General features: G+C 45.1%; 1 long non-coding RNA gene across 1 annotated transcript; it reads right to left on the bottom strand.

Moving 5' to 3' along the window:
- Window positions 1-7,426: 7,426 nt before the first annotated feature.
- LOC121148917 lies at window positions 7,427-15,193 on the bottom strand. Its single transcript, XR_005882601.1, has 3 exons — window positions 15,162-15,193; window positions 14,426-14,552; window positions 7,427-7,595 (listed from the first exon to the last, which is right to left on the bottom strand). It is a non-coding gene; the product is annotated as an uncharacterized LOC121148917 (long non-coding RNA).
- Window positions 15,194-19,878: the final 4,685 nt, after the last annotated feature.

The following is a 19,878-nucleotide window of genomic DNA, read 5'->3' as shown; positions in this document are numbered from 1 at the left end:
CAAGCTGAAGAGGGAGTGTGAGCTTAGAAAACAACACACATAAGGAAGGGACTTTCTTTGAAGTCCTCGGATCTGAGAAGTTCTTCCCAAAGGAATACAATCTTGAGCTCCCTGTCTACTATCTCATCAAACAGGGAAAACCTACCTATGGGAGATCTGCCACCCTTCCTGAGGACTGCTGCCCCAGAGACCCTTTTGCATAGCAGGGCAGACCCACGTGAGTGCCCCCTCCTCATGCTCCTAAGGCTTACACCTTCCCACTGCCCTGCAGAAGTCCCAGGCCCCTCTTTTCTGTCACCATCTCCTCTCCCAGAATCCCCAAGCCAGTATTCAGAAAGCTATTTGAGCTTCAACCACTTGCCTTGGAGTTCCATTAAAAGTTTTTATTTACTTATTTGAAAGGCAGAATGTGGGAGGAGAGAGAGGTCCCATCTGCTGCCTCACTCTCCTGCAACTGTCAGGGCTGGGCCAGGCTCAAGCCAGGAGCCTCATCTCCCACGTAGGTGACTGGGGCTCAAGCGCTTGGGGTACCACCTGTTGCTTTCCAAGGTGTGTTAGCAGGAGCTGGATTGGAAGCAAGGCATCAGCACCTGGAACCAGTGCGCCAGTAGGAGTTGCTAGCATTGCAAGTGGTGGATTAGCCCTCTACACTCCAACATCAGCACCTAAATCTTGTATTTTGCATGGTTCTATTTTGCTGGTTCAACTATTGGACTTTGTGATGGAAGAGAGGATTTCTTCTTGGCCCTACTAGGAAAATCTCCTCCCCTACCCCTTCCCAGAGGACCAGGTGACCAGAACTTCTGGACCATTTCTGCAAATGATCAGGCAAGGGCTCAGCTAGAGGCCAATTGTCAGAGCTTGGTGGGGCCATAACAGAGGCCAGTACCTTACAATGTTGTGGGCTAAGGAGCTGACTAGTGCTCGTTAGGCTGAGCAGGAACAGGAACTAGACAGGGACAGAAACTGGGCTTGTGGCTAAAAACACCTAGACGAATTGGACTTATCTGTACCCAATATCCTGCTAAATGAGGACTTGGGGAAAGTATATCAGGAGAGGTGAAGGAGCAATAAGGGAGACTTCGCAGAGACTTCTACCATCACTGGTCTCCTGTTGGTGCTTCATCCCCAGACCCCCTCCCTGTCCATGTTACTGGCTCTGCTGGCCGGAGCACCACAATGAATTGAGCCAAGGTTGAGTCATAGCTGTGGAAGCATCTTCTGGCTTTGGCCTTCAGGAATGCTCTACATGGATCTTTCGAGGGCTACCTGTATTCAACCAGAAAGCCCCAGCACAGAGAAGGCCTTGGATAGAAATCTCCCTGAATAAAGAGGCAAATCCAAAGTAATGTGGTTAGCTGTATGAGTCAGGCTTGGAGCATGATTACAGAAGTGGCTATGCAGGGCTTTGAAAGCAGCTCACAGAAAATTAAGAGGGTAAAGGCAAGAAAACCAATAGTTTTTGTTTAACAATTCCAGTCTTAATGGAAACAAAGGCATGATTCTAAGAGCGACTCAAATTCCCTCCTTTTTTTCCCCCACCAACCACACAGTCAGGTATTCACAGATGTAAAGCTTCAAGGATATAAAAAGTAAAAAACGCACAGATTTAAAAACATTGTGGATGTAAAACAACTGGATGGGAGCTGTCCTGTACTTGAAGCTGTCCCAGACCCAGCACTTTGCTCCTTCCATGGGCCAATTCCCTCTTACGAATGGTGCCAGCTGATCCTCAGTTGTAGCCCAGCACCCACGGTTACCCTTCCAGTAGAAGTTGTGGAACTGAAGTTTGTTAACTGAGTTCGCAACTTTCTCTCCCATCCCCTCCACCTGTGGCCTCTGCGTGTTTAAGTTGTCAGACTCCCTGGGGCAACTGATTCCTCTCGGGTCAGTCAGCCTCATATCCCCAGGTTCTCTTCACACTCTTCATACCTTTCTCATTTCAGACTTCTCACCGGCAAATCTTGCCCACCAGAGATTTCCTACACAGCTTTAATGCCTGTGTACTTTGTCATAAGAAATCTGGTTGTTCACAAACTAAAAAACTTGAGAGAGCAGCCTGAACCAATCTCCCAGCCGTTCTCTGGGTTCTGTCCCTAAACGTGGCTGACTGAAAAGTGTGGGCAAGCCCTGTATGTGGTACCTGGAGAAAGGACTAAACTTCTCCATAGGGAGCCTGGGGGCCTTTGTTCTGAGATGCTGGTTGGGGGACCTGAATGCATAATGAACTTTCCCAGCAGCTGTTCTGGCCTTAGAATACCTCCTCTGCTCCACAGTTGCTGTCAGCAGAGAAGGAAAATTGTGTTTAGATGAGATTCGCAGTTAATTTGCACAAGAGCCAAAACCTCCTTGGTAATTCCTCATGACCCAGTCATCCCTAACCCGGCGACCCATCTTACCTCAGTTCCTAAGCACAGCCTGTTTTCAGGAATCCAACGTAGCCATCTCTTCTGCTTCCCTTGCACTCCGACCCACATCTCTCTGCAGGGACATGTAGAGGGAGCCTGCTCTTGTGGACTCACTTTGCCTTGGGGACCCTGTCAACCCCCTGCAGCTTTGTCAAAAGGCTCAGAGCCAGTTCGGCTCGGGGCCTCTCCCCACGGCTCCACTCTGTGTGCTCCCAATCTTTACTTCCTACCCAAGGGGAGTTGTTTGCTCACTTCGACACCAGCTGAAGAAAGCCCGCCCATCTAAATTTAAATAGGTGTAAGCACCTGTTAGTTGTTTAGGTCAGACATGGTCTCATGCAGTCAGCTCTCCCAGGATGCCTACGTCAATATTGCCCAGCCCTCTACCTAAAGTGAAAACACCTGCCTAAATTTCTAGGCCCAGCTAGTTGCTGCCACTAATGGGTACTTAATTTTACTGTTCTTGCTACACTTGGACCTCCTCCCACAGGCCTGCAGAGGCTCTATCCTCCTTTAAAGCCTTCCAGTTAGTCTTGCTCATGCCCCATGTGCTTGGCTTACCTAATTATGCTAAAGCCCGTTCACCCATATTGCTATGAAAATGATGGGATCATTCGAGGAATGTGAGATGCCCTTTCGCCTCTCAGTTATGCCGGGCAGTGCGTGTCTCATGTCAGTCACACCCTGCTACTACAGCTGTGTGTACTAGCCACCGGGCTGCCTTGTTGACAAAGGTAGCAGTCTTAGCATCAGACTCCTCTCCCCACCTCCTTCTTGTACCGGGTCTGCTCTCTTCCATTCATCACACAGCACCTCTCTTGGCGACAGATCACCCTGCCAAGCCTTCCCACTGGCATCATCTTCCATCACCGTAATGCTGAAAAGCTGGCCACTCGCTGCGTCTGTCTGAGGGGGCGGATGCATGCTGTACGCTTTGTTTCCCTTGTGACGATTTTGCTCACGTGAGGCATACCCTGTGCCCATCGCAGCTCAAGCTGCCGAACTTGAAGCTCTGCTTGGAGCTGTGCACTGGCGTGAGGAAACATCACCCTTTGCAGTGGTTCCAGGCATTACTTGAGAGTCAGCCTGGCTGTTGGCACAACCTGGGTATCTCAGATTCCTAACTCCTGTTGACGTTCCTCCTGCCAGCAAGCCTGTACTTGCTGCCTCATTGCAGGCTATTCTCCCAACAATTGCTATTGTTCACTGTTCAGCCTAGAGAACAAGAGGGCCAAGGTTGCTGGATACAGACAAAAAGAGATTCCTCTAATCCCCTTTTCCCACCAGGTTTACAAACTCGCCCTCTGTGGTCTGCCCTCAGGAGTGTACATGTTGAGGGCTTCAGCCCCAGGTTGGTGGTGTGAGTTGGGACCCACCAGAGTTGGTCACTGGAGGCATCGCCTTAGAAGAGATTTAGTTCTCACAGGACCTCGCTTAGTTTCCGTGGGAGACCCGCGAGACCGGCCCTCCCCGTTCTCTGCCTTCCATGCTGCTCCTGCTTACTTGCAAGCCGGCCATCACGCCACCTGCTGGGACTCATTAGCGGACCCAGAGCCGACAGGAGGGCTGCCTTGCTTTGGACTATTCAAAACTGAGTTAAACCCCTTTTCTTCATATAGCAACCAGCTTCTGGTATTTCTTTACAGTAATGACAAATGACCTGCGACACTGCCTTTTCCCCTAAGGGATATTACTGATTATCAGGCAAGTATCCTACAAGCTGGACAAAGGACAAAGGGAAACAGCAGGGGCCAGCCGTTTATCAGAGGAGGAATATAATGGGCTGGATGGACTTCTCAGCTTGCTCTTATCTCCCGTTACACAGGACCTCAGTGTAGACCAGGGGTAATTAAGGAACGTGAAAAGGTGCAGAGTGTTTAAAGAGGAGCTGGACAAACTTCGCTTAGGAAAGCTGGAAGGGGCCCGGCAGGGTGGCCTAGTGGCTAAAGTCCTCACCTTGAACATGCCAGGATCCCATATGGGCACCAGTTCTAATCCCGGCAGCTCCACTTCCCATCCAGTTCCCTGCTTGTGGCCTGGGAAAGCAGTCGAGGATGGCCCAAAGCCTTGGGACCCTGCACCTGTGTGTGATATCCGGAAGTAGTTCCTGGCTCCGGATCAGCATAGCATCGGCCATTGCGCTCACTTGAGGAGTGAATCATCGGACGGAAGATCTTCCTCTCTGTCTCTTCTCCTCTGTATATCTGCCTTTCTAATAAATAAATAAATAAATAAAAATTTTTTTAAAAAAAGGAAAACTGGAAGGAAGACATTCTAAGCAATTTCTGTCATCACTGAGATAATTTTCTATAAATGTAATGACACAAACACAGATGCAAAATGTCCTTAAAAGTAAAACAGTATCTCGGGCCCGGCGCGGTGGCGCAAGTGGTTAAAGGTCCTCGCTTTGCACGCCCGGGATCCCATATGGGCGCCGGTTCTAATCCCGGCAGCCCCGCTTCCCTTCCAGCTCCCTGCTTGTGGCCTGGGAAAGCAGTCGAGGACGGCCCAAAGCTTTGGGAACCTGCACCCGCGTGGGAGACCCACAAGAGGCTCCTGGCTTCGGATCGGCATAGCATCGGCCCGTTGCGCTCACTTGGGGAGTGAATCATCGGACGGAAGATCTTCCTCTCTGTCTCTCCTCTCTGTACATCCGCCTTTCCAATGAAAAAATAATAAAAATAAATCTTTAAAAAAAAAAAAAAGTAAAACAGTATCTCACATGAACCCTGTGTGGGTATCTCAAGGGAGAGAGAGAGCCAAGAGGTGGGATCTTCCAGTGGGCTAGGAAAAGAGATGAGTATTGGCTGGCACTAATTCCTAGACCCAGTGGAAAATCCCTAAATGGGTCCGGTGTAGTAGCCTAGTGGCTAAATCCTCTCCTTGCATGTGCCATGATCCCAAGTGAGTGCTGGTTTAGATCCTGGCTGCTCCACTTCCAATCAGCCTGTTGCCTGGGAAAACAGTAAAGGATGGCCCAAAGCCTTGGAACCCTGCACCTGCAAGGAAGATCCAGAAGAAGCTCCTGGCTTCAAATCAGCTTAGCTCTGGCTGTTGTGGCCACTTGCGAAGTCAACCAGCACACGGATTTTTCTCACTGTATATTTGCCTTTCTAGTAAAAGTAAATACATCTTTGCAAAATCAAACACAAAAAGGCTTAAAGGAACAGCTTCGTGGGCTGCAGTGGGCGGGCACACCCTTCTTCTCAGGGCTCTCCGTGCCAGGGGTGCAGATGCTATTCTCAGGTGATCCCAACTCAATGCCACCACCTTGGGGGGCAAGCCTTCAGCATGCAAACTCCTGAGGGCAACACAGAGGGCGGGTTTGTAAATCCGTGCAGACTCTAGATAACCCACCTGGTCCATCAGAGAAGAAATACAAAGTCTAAACTGACATCACGTCCTTACCCACACTGCCATCTCTGAGCACCAAAAGAAATCACCATGCCTTCTGACTCCTCGTGCGTTCCAACGAGTGAGAGTAACGCGCCACACTTTCTATTCACACAACTTCATGGTCCACGAAGGAACTTCCATCATCAGTTCATTCGTTGAGAATGAACTGTTTTTAGTAAGACATAGTAAACTCAAACATAAGCAGATGGCCAGCACATCATTTTCAACTTCAGTGTGGAAGCTGGAAAACGGAGTGAGAGCTGAAATGATCCAGGAAGCCCTTGCCTTCCGGAGGAGGAGACCTCTCTGAAGGTGTTCAGCCTTCTCCCTGGGGTGCACACGTGAACACAACACCCAGATCCATTGCCCCCAGTACTGAGAGCAACTATCGGGAAACGGAAGCCTCCCACTCTTCACCCTGCTTGGGCAAGGCACAAAGGACCAGGCGCCTTGCTGTGAAACACAATCTTGGGATTCAGTGCTGGCAGGACCGAGATAGCCATACAAGGGCTTCATTCAGGCGGACGAGGGCTGGCACAAGTACTATTACTGCAGGGAACCCTACAAACCACTGAGCACACATATTAACAAGCCTCACTTTTGTTCCTTGCTTCTACAGTGACGGCACGTGATCTGGGTCAAGCTGGTCTCATTTCTCCCTGGCCTGACTTGTGACACATCTCTGTATCTGAACAAGGGTAGAGGAGCAAGCTGCACCGCAGCAGAGAATCTAGAGGTAAATGTGTTCTTGCACGCAGCCAGAGGGAACGCAAACTGCTCCATCATTACACGACACAGTATCTCCACACTGTTCATCAGAAAGTTCAAACAAGCACTGCCACAGGAACTAGAAATCCTGCTGACCCTACACCTGAGGGCAGTGAGATCAGAAAGACGAACATGCATCTGTTGCAGCACTAGTGCCATCAGCTAAGAAAACAACCTAAGTCTCCACCCACTTACAGCCAGATAAAGGAAACGCGGTGCATGTGCACTATGGAACACTGCTCAGCCACATAAAGGACAGAATCCTATCCTTTGTGACAATGCGAATGAACTTGAAGGTCATTACCTTAAGAAACTAAGCTAGTCAACAGAAAACCAAAGACCACATGATCTCCCTTATGTTTGGAATCTTAAAAAGTTGGCTCTGACAGTATGAGAATGGTATCTAAAGAAAAGACTGTGGAGAGAGAGGGACAGAAGAGGGTTAACGGGCTCAAAACTATGGTGAGATGGAAGAGAGAATCCTGGCATTTTGTGGCACATGGGGCAACCACAGATGATAACAACAATGTACTGTATATTTTTAAAAATACAGAAGGAAGGAGTACTCATGTTTCCATGAGAAAGATATGAAAAAATTTTGAGTGGATATGTCTACCTTGATTTGAACATGAGACAATGGATACTCATAAGAAATTACCTGATGCCCTTGTCAGCTACAATTTTATGTATCAAATAATATACATGAAAGTTGCAACAGCAGAAATAAGGAGATGTGATTTGTCATTCTGCTACAAATAAACTATTTTCCTCAGGGGTGGGGTGGCGAAAGACATTGAAAAATATTTCTGGCCATCACAGTGTTGCAGTTACTTTAAGTTCATTTTAAAAGTAACACTTTTCCTTCATCCTAACATCATGATCTGCTTGAAGCTCACCTTGGACTTGAGCATTCGTTCACCATCCTTTCTATGTGGTAGGGAGTTGGCTGTTTGTCAGGCTGCTACAAGACTAAGGGTCTTAAGCCTTTGTAGATCAGCGCATGCAGCATCCATCACACAGTAGCTAGAAAGTCAAAGTTATGCATAATTACTGAATGAATGAAGAAATATAAGGAGTATGCCTCACATGGTCTTTATTTTCTGCTGCTCCTGAGCAGTTAGAGTAATGGTTTCACAATTAAAGGAACAGCTCTTGAAAGAAATCATGACATCAGATCAACTACATGGAAATGAAAAATGTCACATGTTAAGGATCAAATGCAAAGTAAGTAACTCTTAGATGGAGAGACACAAAGGAGACAGAACTGAAAACAATAAAACTGATGATAACAGTGTTTAAGCGGAGAAAGCAGAGATCATAAAAAATGGATCAATAACCAGACATCAGCACATTTTATCTCTGTGTAAGTGCATCTTTTTTCAAATGAACAAAAGTGACAAATTTCTAGAAAATATTAATTATCAATGTTGGCCTCAGAGGATAAAATCAGAACATGGTAATGACTATAAAAGACGTATAAGAAATGGTCAAGCTCCCTACCCAAACCAAACAAGTACTGTTAAAGATGATCTTACTGGGAAATCCTGCCACCTGTTAAGTAACAGATGAAACTAAATGTGCTGGGCGTGCATAAAAGAAGAAAAGTTCCCACACTCCCATGATCAAACTAGACTATGATTCCTATTCAAACTTAACAAAGGTAACAAAGCACAGACCAACAGCACTTATGAATATAGGGGAGGAATGAGTGTTTTCCTTTACTCTCCAACCCAGTAGCTGGGTTAATCTGTCATTAAACTGGCTATGAAGTGAACTAATCTGTTAACTAGTAATCTGTTAACTAAATAACTAATCTGTTAACTAAGAGATTAATGGGTGGACAGGCATACACATTTGATGGCAACAGCTTTTAATGCCTGGGATTTTCATAAAAGACAAGTAAACAATCAAGGCAGCAGCTAGACTTGGAAGCTAATACCATTTTAACAAAAGGTGGTAAGTTGTGAACAAAGGACAGGACATCTGGTACACTGTGTACAGGGTGTGTGCAGGGTAATACACTGTGGGAAAATGACTAGGAAATATATGGGGGAAATGATGGGAGAAAGCAATTATTTTATTGAAGTCAGCTTATGTAATTGATCTTGGTGCCAATTTTCTGTCTCCAGGAATAGGGCTGGCTCCCCTCAGCTTGGTATAAAAATTCATGTCACCTTTATAATGAGATATTTATCTTACTTTTAGGCAAAAAAAAACAAAAAAACAAAAAAACAAACAAAACTATTCAATAAAAAATGGCTGGGCAATTAAATGAGTGACAATCTTTAAAAAAGTTGAATTTTCCTACCTCATATAGCAGGAAAATTTTAGACCAACAAAAATTTAAATTTAATCAAACTAACTCAAGAAGATAGTAGACCTGGGGAGTAGTTAACCTAGTGATTGAGACACTGGTTAGGTAGCCTGTGGCCCCCATCTGGATTCCTGGAACTCACTCCTGCCTCTCCCCAGGCAGAGATGATGGCTCAAATCATTGAGTTCTTCCACCCACTGTGGGGACCTGGATTGAGTTTCTGCCTCCCCAGCCCCAGCTGTTGCATGCATCTGGGTAGTGCACCACTGGATGAAAACTTTATCTTTGTCACTCAAATGAATTTTAAAGCACCAGACAAAACCATGGGAGGATTTTTATGAGTAAATAGTAAGTTCTTAAGAGAAAACAGACATTCAAAAAAAATCTCAGGAGAGATTAGCAATAGTAAGAAGTCTAATTTCCAGACCAAGTAGAGGGACCTGGGGATTCTTAGCCCTCTACAAGTGAACTTTCACAGGGGTGGGTCATGCCAAACACTCCCCTTAACACTGGTAAGCAGTGCTATTGATATAGGGATGTATCACTTACTGTACTATCTCCCAGTGCAGGAAAAGCACAGCCCCAATTGCTTCTACGTTAGCTTTTCCTTTGAAATTTAAAGGAAATTAGTTTTAGTTCCAATTCTTAACATCCCTCCTCAGGGAAACTTGGGTGATTTAGGCATGTCATAGTCACTTTGGCACTTGGAAAATTCATCTCATTTTTCTCAGAGTTACTACTCCTCCCCCGTCCCTGTGGTATACAGTCTAGAAACTCAGCTCTATTCTGTACACACTGTGTGTTGGACTATAACCCACTTTCAGGCGAAAGGTTAAGTTTTCCTATTGCACGAAGCTTGCAATGTGCGAAAACAATTCCACAGTATACTAATCATGTAGCTTGGGGACTGTTTCTTATCTGTATATATAGGACTACCTTAACTTTCATTTTTTAAAAGATCATTAAGCTGTGTATCATCCCACTTTATTAGATGATGTCATTTACTTTACAAATCTCGATCAATAGGCATTTGCAGTGTTTCATAATCTATTGCTGTCACCAACGACTCCGCAATGATTCACAGTATGTGGAGGTCATTCTGCATGGGCAAGGATGTTTGGAGGATGAGTTCATACAGATTTGCTGCGCTGCAGGGCAGGAACATTTACAATTTGGGCAGATATTGTACTGCCCTCCACAGGGTTTTATCTCATTCATGTTTCCACTAAGGGCAGAATCATCCTTCCTTGGCACTCCCACCAGCCGAGTATGTTACTAAGCTTTTCAAGTTTGTCACTCTCATGGGTAGAAAGCAGACTTCCACTGAACGTTTTAGATTCTTCTCATGAAATTGATTCTAAGGTGATGGTATATACTAAATCATCTATGCATTTAATATGTCCCTGGTCTCTCTGGTCCTTCCCACTGGTCTCCTGTAGCTTCACTACCACATTTTTTTTTTTAATCACATGAACATTATATTCTTATACTCTATGGCATGGCTAACCATCCTGTTTTTATTTCTCCCCTACAAATTAAATGAACATTCTTCATTTTTATCAGAATTTGAGAAACAGCTTACCTGACTTTAATTCTATACATTTTATTGAAATCACATCACATGAACAGATTATCTAGGGGAAACAATTACTCATTTGTTAAAAAACTTTTCATTGAAGTTTTACCATTTCTTTTCCTAGCCTTTCAGTTAGATCTTCCTTAAGTTTTTAACAACAGTGCTGTCTTAATTAAAATGTTACTTATTAATTCTTCACAGCAACCTTGGGAAACAGGCAGGTCAGATGGGATAGGCTATTACTCCAAGACGAGATTTGAAAGAAAGGCCAAATCCAGTTTCAAGTGTATCATTTAGTAAAGCCTGAGAAGCAGATTTAAGCAAATTCAAAGCCCACTTTTAGACAAAAGGTTAAGTTTTCCTACTGCACAAAGCTAGCAATGTGCAGGAACAATTCCGCAGTGTACTTCTTGTGTGAAGGTCTTTGGCCAAGCACTGAGGAATGCATTCCGATCATGAAGCAGCAATCTCCGAAGAATTTTGAAACTGGAGTTGGCCTGAACGTCATACAATGACACTCAGGGTCTTGGCCCATTTCCCAGATGTTCCCTTTTTGGTTTTGTAGCAAGTTTAATCATGCCTGGCAGTTTGCTGAATATGGTCCTTGGCTCAGTGACTTCCATTGCAGACCAGTGGCTTTTGTCTGACCCAAGGTTTACAGATCATAATTTACAGACATATTGCAGCTGTAAATAAATTCCCTGCTGAGCTGGTGCCCAGGAATCTCTGGCACGGGCACGAGACAGGAGAGGGGCTTGTGGACGATGGAAGGCAAAGGTCTTGAGACAATGCTCCGTTGTGAACATGAATTGCATACCTGGGCCCGTGCAGCTGCATGTGGAGACTCTTCCAGTCTTGAAATAAGTATCTACTGGGTTTAAAAACTATTTGAATGACCGCTCACTGAAGGTCAGCCAAAACTTGATGAACTGGGTGTCTCCTACCATCATGCTAGTGGACAAGGGTGAGTCGAGAAGCAGTCCGCATCAGCTGCTGAACTGTTTAAGGCACAACACATGTTGACATACAGCTGAGTGTACTTTGGGACCACATTTTCCAAATACCATACTCATCATTTTAGTCAACACTTCTTCCCTCATGCCTTGTGTCAATAACAGCTCACATATTTAAAATACTTGTTAAAGTGCATGGCAAGACGTTACACAAAACCAGGCAATATTCGAATTTTTGGTGGCCACAAAACTCAGAACATTCTTTAGCTTCTCCCTCCACACAAAAAGACCACTGTGTTCCAAACTAGTATATTATGCAAGAATCCGAACAGTGTGTAGTTGAATGAATGCTGAGCTTGTTCGGTGACAAGTGAAAAGTAGGACAAAAGCTAAAAGCAAAAACCTGGGGCAAGTTCAGAGCACCGAGATAAAAGGCAAATCGATGATAAAGTAGTTAATTCTCTGGGCAGAGACCAGCTCGTAAGTCCCGACCAGTGAGCGCAGAAAGATGAGCGGTGAAGGAACTGGCTGTTAGTTTAGTGATTGCACTGGTTTGCTGAGCACTGAAAATGTCCAAAATCATTAGAGTCAACTTCCCTGAACAGGAGAGAGAGCTGATGTGATGCTATTGGATGCCAAGTGCCCTTGCTTCCCACTCTAATGGTAGCACCTTAGGCTATAAATACTAAATTACTGATTCATGAGAAAATAATGAAAGGTGAGAAGTAAAAGCAAATTGGTACAATAAATGAAACACATGGCACATTTCCAAGTCCAGCAACACTATAGCATATACTTCGTGACTCCCTTTATAATAATGGATGTGTCAACCAAGTTATACAAGGAATATTTGACTTAAACAACACTGTACTTTTGAGTCTTAAATGGTGAGGATTAAATGCTATGATTACAGGATTCAGAAAATCTCAGATGAATGGAAATCTAAGTCTGATGAGACTCAGACAGGATTTAAGCTAAAGGGAGCTACTGTTCTTTTGATGATAATCTTTGATTAAAGGTTTATGGATGTAGAGATTTATGAACTGTTGAGGATGTATCTTTGTAAATCTCTAAGAGTATAAATGTTTAATCAAAAATTATCACCACTGCTAGTTTGCTGAATCCACTAAATGCAGCTTCTATGAAGATCTCTGTTAACCTTCACTTTGCTGTCTTCCTGGCTCCATTGCAGGTGCTTTAGATCAACTTCCTCATTGAGTGCCCACTGTACACCTAGGAGGGAAATACTGCTACTGAATGCTGTTCACCAAGGTCAGGAAGATGGGCCCAGCAGGCCACAGTCACACTGCTGTGCGGTGATGGTGGTGGGGACAACTTCCTGGACGGGGTTTGAATCCAGCCGGACTCCACATAGAAATCTGGATGTGGAGGCCTGAGAATTATGACTTCAGCAAAATTCTAGCCTCTCCACTGCTTGTGGTCTCCATTGCTGGTAAAAATAGCCACAGTGCTTGCAAGGGGGAGGAAATCAGTGATTTTCACACGGTAAAGAAACAAGAGTTGATTGCATCCTGTTGGGCTGGCCTCCCACGGGGTCTGTGCCGAGTGGCTGGCGCCTCCACCATCTCCCAGTGTAATCTGTGTTTCTTCTGGCACACGTGGCAGCTGAAGCCCCCTACCCAAGAACCAAGCAGTCCTGGGAGGGGCTTGGCACACCCCTAGAGCTCAGAACTCTGGGAAGCATCCTGTATTGTAATCTGTCTTTGCTATTCTTGGAACCTCATCTTTCAGAGTGTGAAAGCTTTTTCAGAATTGGACTTCATGAAATCTTTCAGAATTCCTTAGAATCATAAAATTGCACAAACTTTTATAATTTATACTATAACCATATAATTACACAAGCTAATTTACAGAATGCTCATGAAACTGCAGAATTCAAAGAATACTTTCATATTCCAAAACTGGGAAATCTACACATAGTTCTTTCATAATGAACATTTTTCCATGAACTTTTTAGAGTCTTCAAAAGCATGGATTTGAAAAAAAAAAACCTGGTCCCTAAATCATCATTTCATTCTGTTTTCCACAAACTTTTTGAATACAAGATACTCAAATCCTGAATTCTGTAAATCTCTTCTTCTGTATCTCTTTCATAAATAAATCTTAAAAAAAAAATGTTCATAGTTATTCCTACTACTGGAGATCTTGGCATGTAGTACTTGTCTAGAAAGAATCTAGTCAATTTAATCTAAGATGAGCTGTGGAGGGCCAATGATCGATCGGACTGGGTTCCAACCCTCAAAGACCTTAACTCAAGCAACTGAGGGAAGAGACATGAAATTCAAGCTCTCATCAAGGTAAAACAAATCCCGAGCAGTGACTGGGAGACTCCTTGCTCATGCTGGCTAGAGGCTTGGTCCAGACACACCAGGGAGTGCAGGAAAGGCTTCCTAAGACCTTGTCCTCAAAGGCAATTCCACTGGGCCAGTGGAGGTTATTTCGGTAGAGTGATTCTTGACTTGCACTCCTCTGGATTCAAGATGACAGACCTATTCCAAAGCAACTACAGAAGGGGAGGGGGAAAAAGAGCACACTGTGACAATCTGGGGGTGGCACTGCTTCAGTCTTCCGAGAATTCTACGCTCTGTTCATGTGTGCAGTTTTTCCCCCCTGTGGTAGACAAGAAAGAGGTGGGATTTGGCCATGGACAGCCCAGGATTTTGTCACCGCACTTGCTACAGGATTGGGTCACCTGGACTTTGGGGCCAGCCAGCAAACAGGCCTCTTGGCTCTGTGTAGTTTGAATTATGAGATTCACGGGCTCATGGGGAGAGAAACAAGGACTGACTGAAGTTGTGTATTCCTCCCCTGGCGATGATGTAGACTGGGCTGTGGTTGAGTGGTTAGTGGTGAAAAGGATTTACACACAGAGAAAATAATTTTATCCAGGAGTCAAGAAGGCTTCCAAGTAACGTTTATGGGATCAGCAGCCTCATTACAACCACAGGGATTGGACAGGTCTGCAGTAGTACTTCAAGAAGCCACTTACCATACAACGCAGGCATTTCTAGGCAACAGCATGTAACCTGCTGTGACATGGGTTGACTGGAGCAGACAGACAGCAGAAGGCAAGGAATGAGTTGGGTTGAAAGCTTGTGGGCAGCCTGGAATGGAAGCTGGTACCAAGGGCAGAGGTTGAGAAACATGGTGAGCAGGCCCATGTGACCCTGTCCCCTTCCCTGGCATTCTGCCCCTGGAATGTCCAAGCTATTAAACCATAGTGATCACACCAACCTCATCCCTTCCCACGATGACCCTCCCTTCTTCCTGGCAGCCTCCCCACCCACACCCCTCACCTGCCCATCTCAATTCGGAATGTGGTTACTTTGGCCTGGCCATTTACTTTCTAACCCAAGGTCAATACCACCTCAGGAAATTAGTTCTGTCCAGCACTGAAATTCCTGAATTGTTAAAACAACACATATCTCAAACCCACTTTATAAGTCATTCTGGTATCAACCAAATGGGAAGGTGAGTGGAAAAGGTAGAATATTGGTCCCAGTCTGCCTGGAGTCCTGGGGACAGCTTGGAAACAAATATTCTGGTCAGTTTCTGAACTCTGGACCAAGGAGCTGTGCAATTATACTAAGACCAGACATGCTGCTTTCTTGTATGTGCACCTTCTCCTGGGATGTCCCTGACACAGTCCATTGCCAACACCCTTCCTAGAACAGGGTACAGTGGCCACAGTCATATATTCTTTCTAAAGTTTTTGGGAGGCTTACCATAAACATCAGCAGAAGTATACTCCCTCCAATGCTTTCAGCTTTGTTTTTGAGGTTGTATATTGTAGGACAAAAGAATAAATGGATCAGTCCAGCCTGAAAAACAGGGTAATTCAGGAAAACACACTTCTTGTTCACTGCTTTAAAGTTATTAAATGTGCAGTTCTGGTTGAGAAAAAGCAGAACTGGCAATGCTGTTATTTTTTTTTTGGGGGGGGGAGTTCCCATAAAGCAGAAGATGTTGAGAAAATGAACATCTTGGCTATTGATGATGAGAGGGAACATCAGAAAACAAAACAAAACAAATACCACAAAAATGCTACTTTTAGCACTATTAGCGAGTGGGGACAGAAGAGGTCCCAGCAGTGGCAGGAAGCACTAAGGGTTCCCAGAGAGCCGTAGTGCCCACTGCCTCTGAGAAACGCATCTGCGAGTAGGAGGCAAAAACTCTTAGGTCAAGCCTGAAGCCTGGGTTCAGGGCAGCCTTAGAACTAGAGAGCAGTTACATTTTTCTAACAGGAAGCCCATAGGGAATCAAAAAAACCATTTTAGGCCTAGTAGAGGTGGAAGGCAGAGGATATAGGTGTGGTCAAGAAAAGGGAGTGATATTCCTGGGTATGACAATCTTTCTAGAAGGAACCATCAAAGGTCAGGCATTAGCACTTGGGAGTCATCCTGGACACATGGGTTCAGCCAGCTGCTAATTAAAAATACCTGAAAAATCCAACCAACTAACCTGTGTCTGTGCTGAACTGTCTGCGTTCTCTAAACGGTATGGAATAACAGCCACTCCTGTAGCATTTACAGTGCGCATTAGGTATTACAACCCAGAGGTTGTAGAGCACAGGGAGAATGGGTGTAGGTTATATGCAAATAGCATGCCGTTCACCACCAGGGACTGAGCACCTGCAGATTCTGGTGTCCTGGAACCAATTCCCTTGGATAAGGAGGGCCCACTGGTTTCTCTTGCTCTAACTGAAGAGCAGATGTCATCTCTTGGAAGAGTGTTTTCCAGTATATCCTGAGAACCGGGGGATGGGGAGGAAGCAAGCTGTACTCTGCCACAAGTAAATGAAAAACCATAAGGTAGCAGACAATACTATGCCTACACCCACTTGTGCTGAAACACAAAAGCAGAGGAAAAGTTCATGTCAGCAACCTGCCAAGGATTATTTTTGAGGTAAACACACACACACACACACACACACACACTCTCTCTCTCTCTCTCTCTCTCTCTCTCTCCCTTAGTCTCCAAAAACTACAGTACTTAAATTTCTATGCATTAACTCATGAAGTAAAAGTTTAGAAATGACCTACCTACCAGGAATTGATAAAAGGGAAAAAACAGGCTCTACAAAAGGGAATATTTCACATCACTCGACACAGTGCAACCTACTTCCTGACAAAGCACCCATTTGTTGTCACCTGGAAAACTAACGAAATCTGGATATCCCCCCCTCCTCCCGTTTTTTGTAGTTTGGCATTCTTCCCCCTGCTCCTAGGGATCTGAAATCTGAAACATGAGAGGAGGGAACTCTGTCCAGATGGGGAAGGCTGGGAGGATAAGGGAGAGCAGCTGGGGGGAGTGCCAGCCTCCAGATCCTGTCCACAGCTTGCCACGAGGCAGGAGGAAGCTCATGCAGGCTGAGGGTGACAGGGTGATGGGGTGAGTGGGCATGGTGGAACACTTAGGAACAGCTGCGGATCAGGAGCTGATGTCAACTGTGGCTCTGGCATTGGCTGGACATGTGATCAGAGTGGGGGAGCAGTCGCTTGTAAAACAAAAGGACTTACTTGAGGGGTTGACACCATGTATAGTGAGGCAATGAAATGTAACTTAAGCATATTTCAGAGACAACAATGTCTGGTTAAGACCCTTTGAGACCCTTCCCCCTCCCTGCCCAGAGCAGCAGACATTTAATTTAGTGCAGCAGAGGCACCTCAAATCCCTCCTTGAAGGAACCTTTCAGGTGGAGCATCTGCTAGATTCACCTGTGGACAGGACACCTGTGGCCACTTACAGCCCATACAATGGAAAGGGATGTGCTAGACACCACGCCTGGCCTGATTCCATTACTGTGGGCATTTTCCCTGCGAGACGCTGCTACTTTCCTTCTGGGTCACTGTGTAGTCCTGCCTTGCGCTGCAATCCCTCATGGCTTTTACTGCTTGTTAAACGTATAGGTGAAACTCAAGCAGGGTTGGACAAGAGGACCTGTAACATCCATAACAAACTTGAAAATTTATATAACTTTTGAAAATTACCACCTGCCTCCCCTGAAAACCAAAATAGGATGTCACAGCACAAAGCCACAGAAGCAGGGCTCTGAGGTGAAAATGAAGCTACAAAGATCCAGCCTGGACGCGGACAGAGATGCGGACCAGTAGATCACAGATAACACATGAGGCTAACCACAGATGTCACCCACCAACACCCACTTCAGTCCAACTCTCGTTCCTCCTTCTGCTCTATGATGGGCATCTTCTCTTTTTAGCCCTGCCCTGAGCTTTCCTTACCTTGTTACAGTGGGTTTTTTTTTTTTTTTTTAGCATTTCTGTAACAAGGATTATTCAAAAACATTTGGTATACAACTACATGAAGTTTAATGAAATGCCCCAACATGACAAAAATATCAGTCTAAGTGATCAGAAAGAAATTCCATGACTTGTCACCTTTCCCTCCAGGTTGGTCTGACTCTGCTTGGCGTGGCTTAGGTCTCTTCAGGACAGGGAAGCCTCTGCTCTCATGGAGGAAATAGCAGAAACACAGATGAGTGCTCACAGGTCTCCGGGGCTTCCAGTCTGCTCTAGCTGTCCACTACAAGCATGTAAAGGACATGACTCCTGGGCCTAGCCTCACATGTAAAGCAGCATGGACTGGAGGCCTCAGGATGCCCTGTAACGACACACCACATGGGACAGTCACATCAGGATTCTAACAGAAGCAATCCACTGTTGAAAATAAAATCGTGAACCAACAAAAAGCCTTAGTAAGGCTGACTACAAAGGGGAAAAAAAGCAAGATTCCACCTAATGCATTTTTATCTTAATTTCTTACTCTAACTGACTGATCTGATCAACACATGAGAATCAAACCAGGTACACAAAATAGAGAATAAAATTTTAATGGTATCAAAAACAGAACTTTTTGTGGGGAGGGGGGGCAATTTAGTACTTGGTGGAATAGAGATGCAAAATGTTACTCAGTAACTGACCTAGCTTCTAAATCAAGCCAGAATGACACATACTCTGTGTATTACTGGGTATGTACAAGTATATCTCATGGTAACATGCAGAGACATGGAAGAGCAAATACTATAAAACCCAAATCAGCATCTCTACTGAGGAAACACTGAAGACAAAACACCTCTCCAGGAACCTGGAACATCTATTTTGAAAAAAGGGGTTTTAGATGTTGCTCTTTCCAATAATTCAAATGAACTCCAAGTGTTTAAGTTTGGCTTTTCTCAGTATGAACAAGGGAGGCAGACAGATTCCTTTGGCTATAGGAACACACCAAGAAATAAAGTCGGAATCCCAGCTCAAAGGTTTGACAGTTTTCATTCTTCTCGGGTAGAAAGGATTCTTTGCATTTCAGTGGTAAGGAATGAAATCCTTGAAGCACAGGTGTTTGTGATACCACCTATGGCCATCAACACTCCCGTCCCTCTAGAGTCAGTCACATGACAGGAGTTTAATTTTCCTGAGAATTAAATCAGACCTACTAAACGACAGGCCATGAAAATGACCTGAGTTCATAGGAATCTCAAAGTTTGAGAAAGATCACTTCAGCCTTGCTCACTAAAGTCCTTTTATAGCAAGAATTTCCTAGTGAGTCATGGCCATGGTGGTGGAGCCCAGGGAATTTTTTTGAACACTAAAAACACTTTCTGCTGTGCAAATTCATTGGGAGGCTGAAGAAGCTAACAGTACTGACGCTGCTGTACAGGGGGAACACCTTACCTGCCACCCACAGCCACTGCTTATCTTATGGAGAAAGGAGTGGTTGAGACGGCCCCTGCAAGGGAGGTCAAGACAGTCCCCCACTGGAAGCTGGAGGGCACTGCTGCAGAGCAGGGGTCGGCTGTGGTAGGGATGCCACGGGTCCCTTCTCCTCTCCAGAATGAAAGGGCCGCAGAGCACACGCACACAGGGGAGCACACCAGCTTGAGGGTCACCACCTCCAACTGGGAACTGCCACTATAATTACTGCCTGCAGATCATGCATGGCATGTGGCTTCAGTCTCAGCACAGGTAGACGTGTGGGGAGGCGGGAGCCAGGCACTTCCAGCATTTTGGAGTCTTGGTGGGTTACCCTGGAACACGAGAATCACTCACTGGCCTTAAGGAGCTACTAGCAGGACGGCTGAGTGCATACCTCTTGCAGTACTTTGAGCTCCTCAGATGAAAAGCACTGTGGATGGCTGCGAGGAAGGCTGCAGGGGTGCCCAGTCCTGAGTGACTGGGCCCTGTGTCTCACCATTTCGCTCAACACACCCACAATCAAATGTTAGTGGTATGCTAACTGTTTGGCACACAAATTTTTAGAACTGGAAAGAGCTGTCATGGTCCCAATTTCAAAAACATTAATTTGTTGACAAGTTTAATGAGATATACCCAATACGGAGTAATCTATGTCAAGTTCAGAAAAAATTCAGTTGTCTCTGAGGTACATGTGAAATAATATTTAAAGAAAAAAATAATTGAGCTAGTGTTA

Source organism: Ochotona curzoniae, unplaced genomic scaffold (assembly GCF_017591425.1).
Source record: "Ochotona curzoniae isolate NIBS_2020 unplaced genomic scaffold, NIBS_Ocur_1.0 scaffold_4701, whole genome shotgun sequence".
NCBI classification, from domain to species: Eukaryota; Metazoa; Chordata; class Mammalia; order Lagomorpha; family Ochotonidae; genus Ochotona; species Ochotona curzoniae.
Note: the sequence above shows the minus strand (reverse complement) of the source record. Positions and strands in the feature narration are given on the sequence as shown.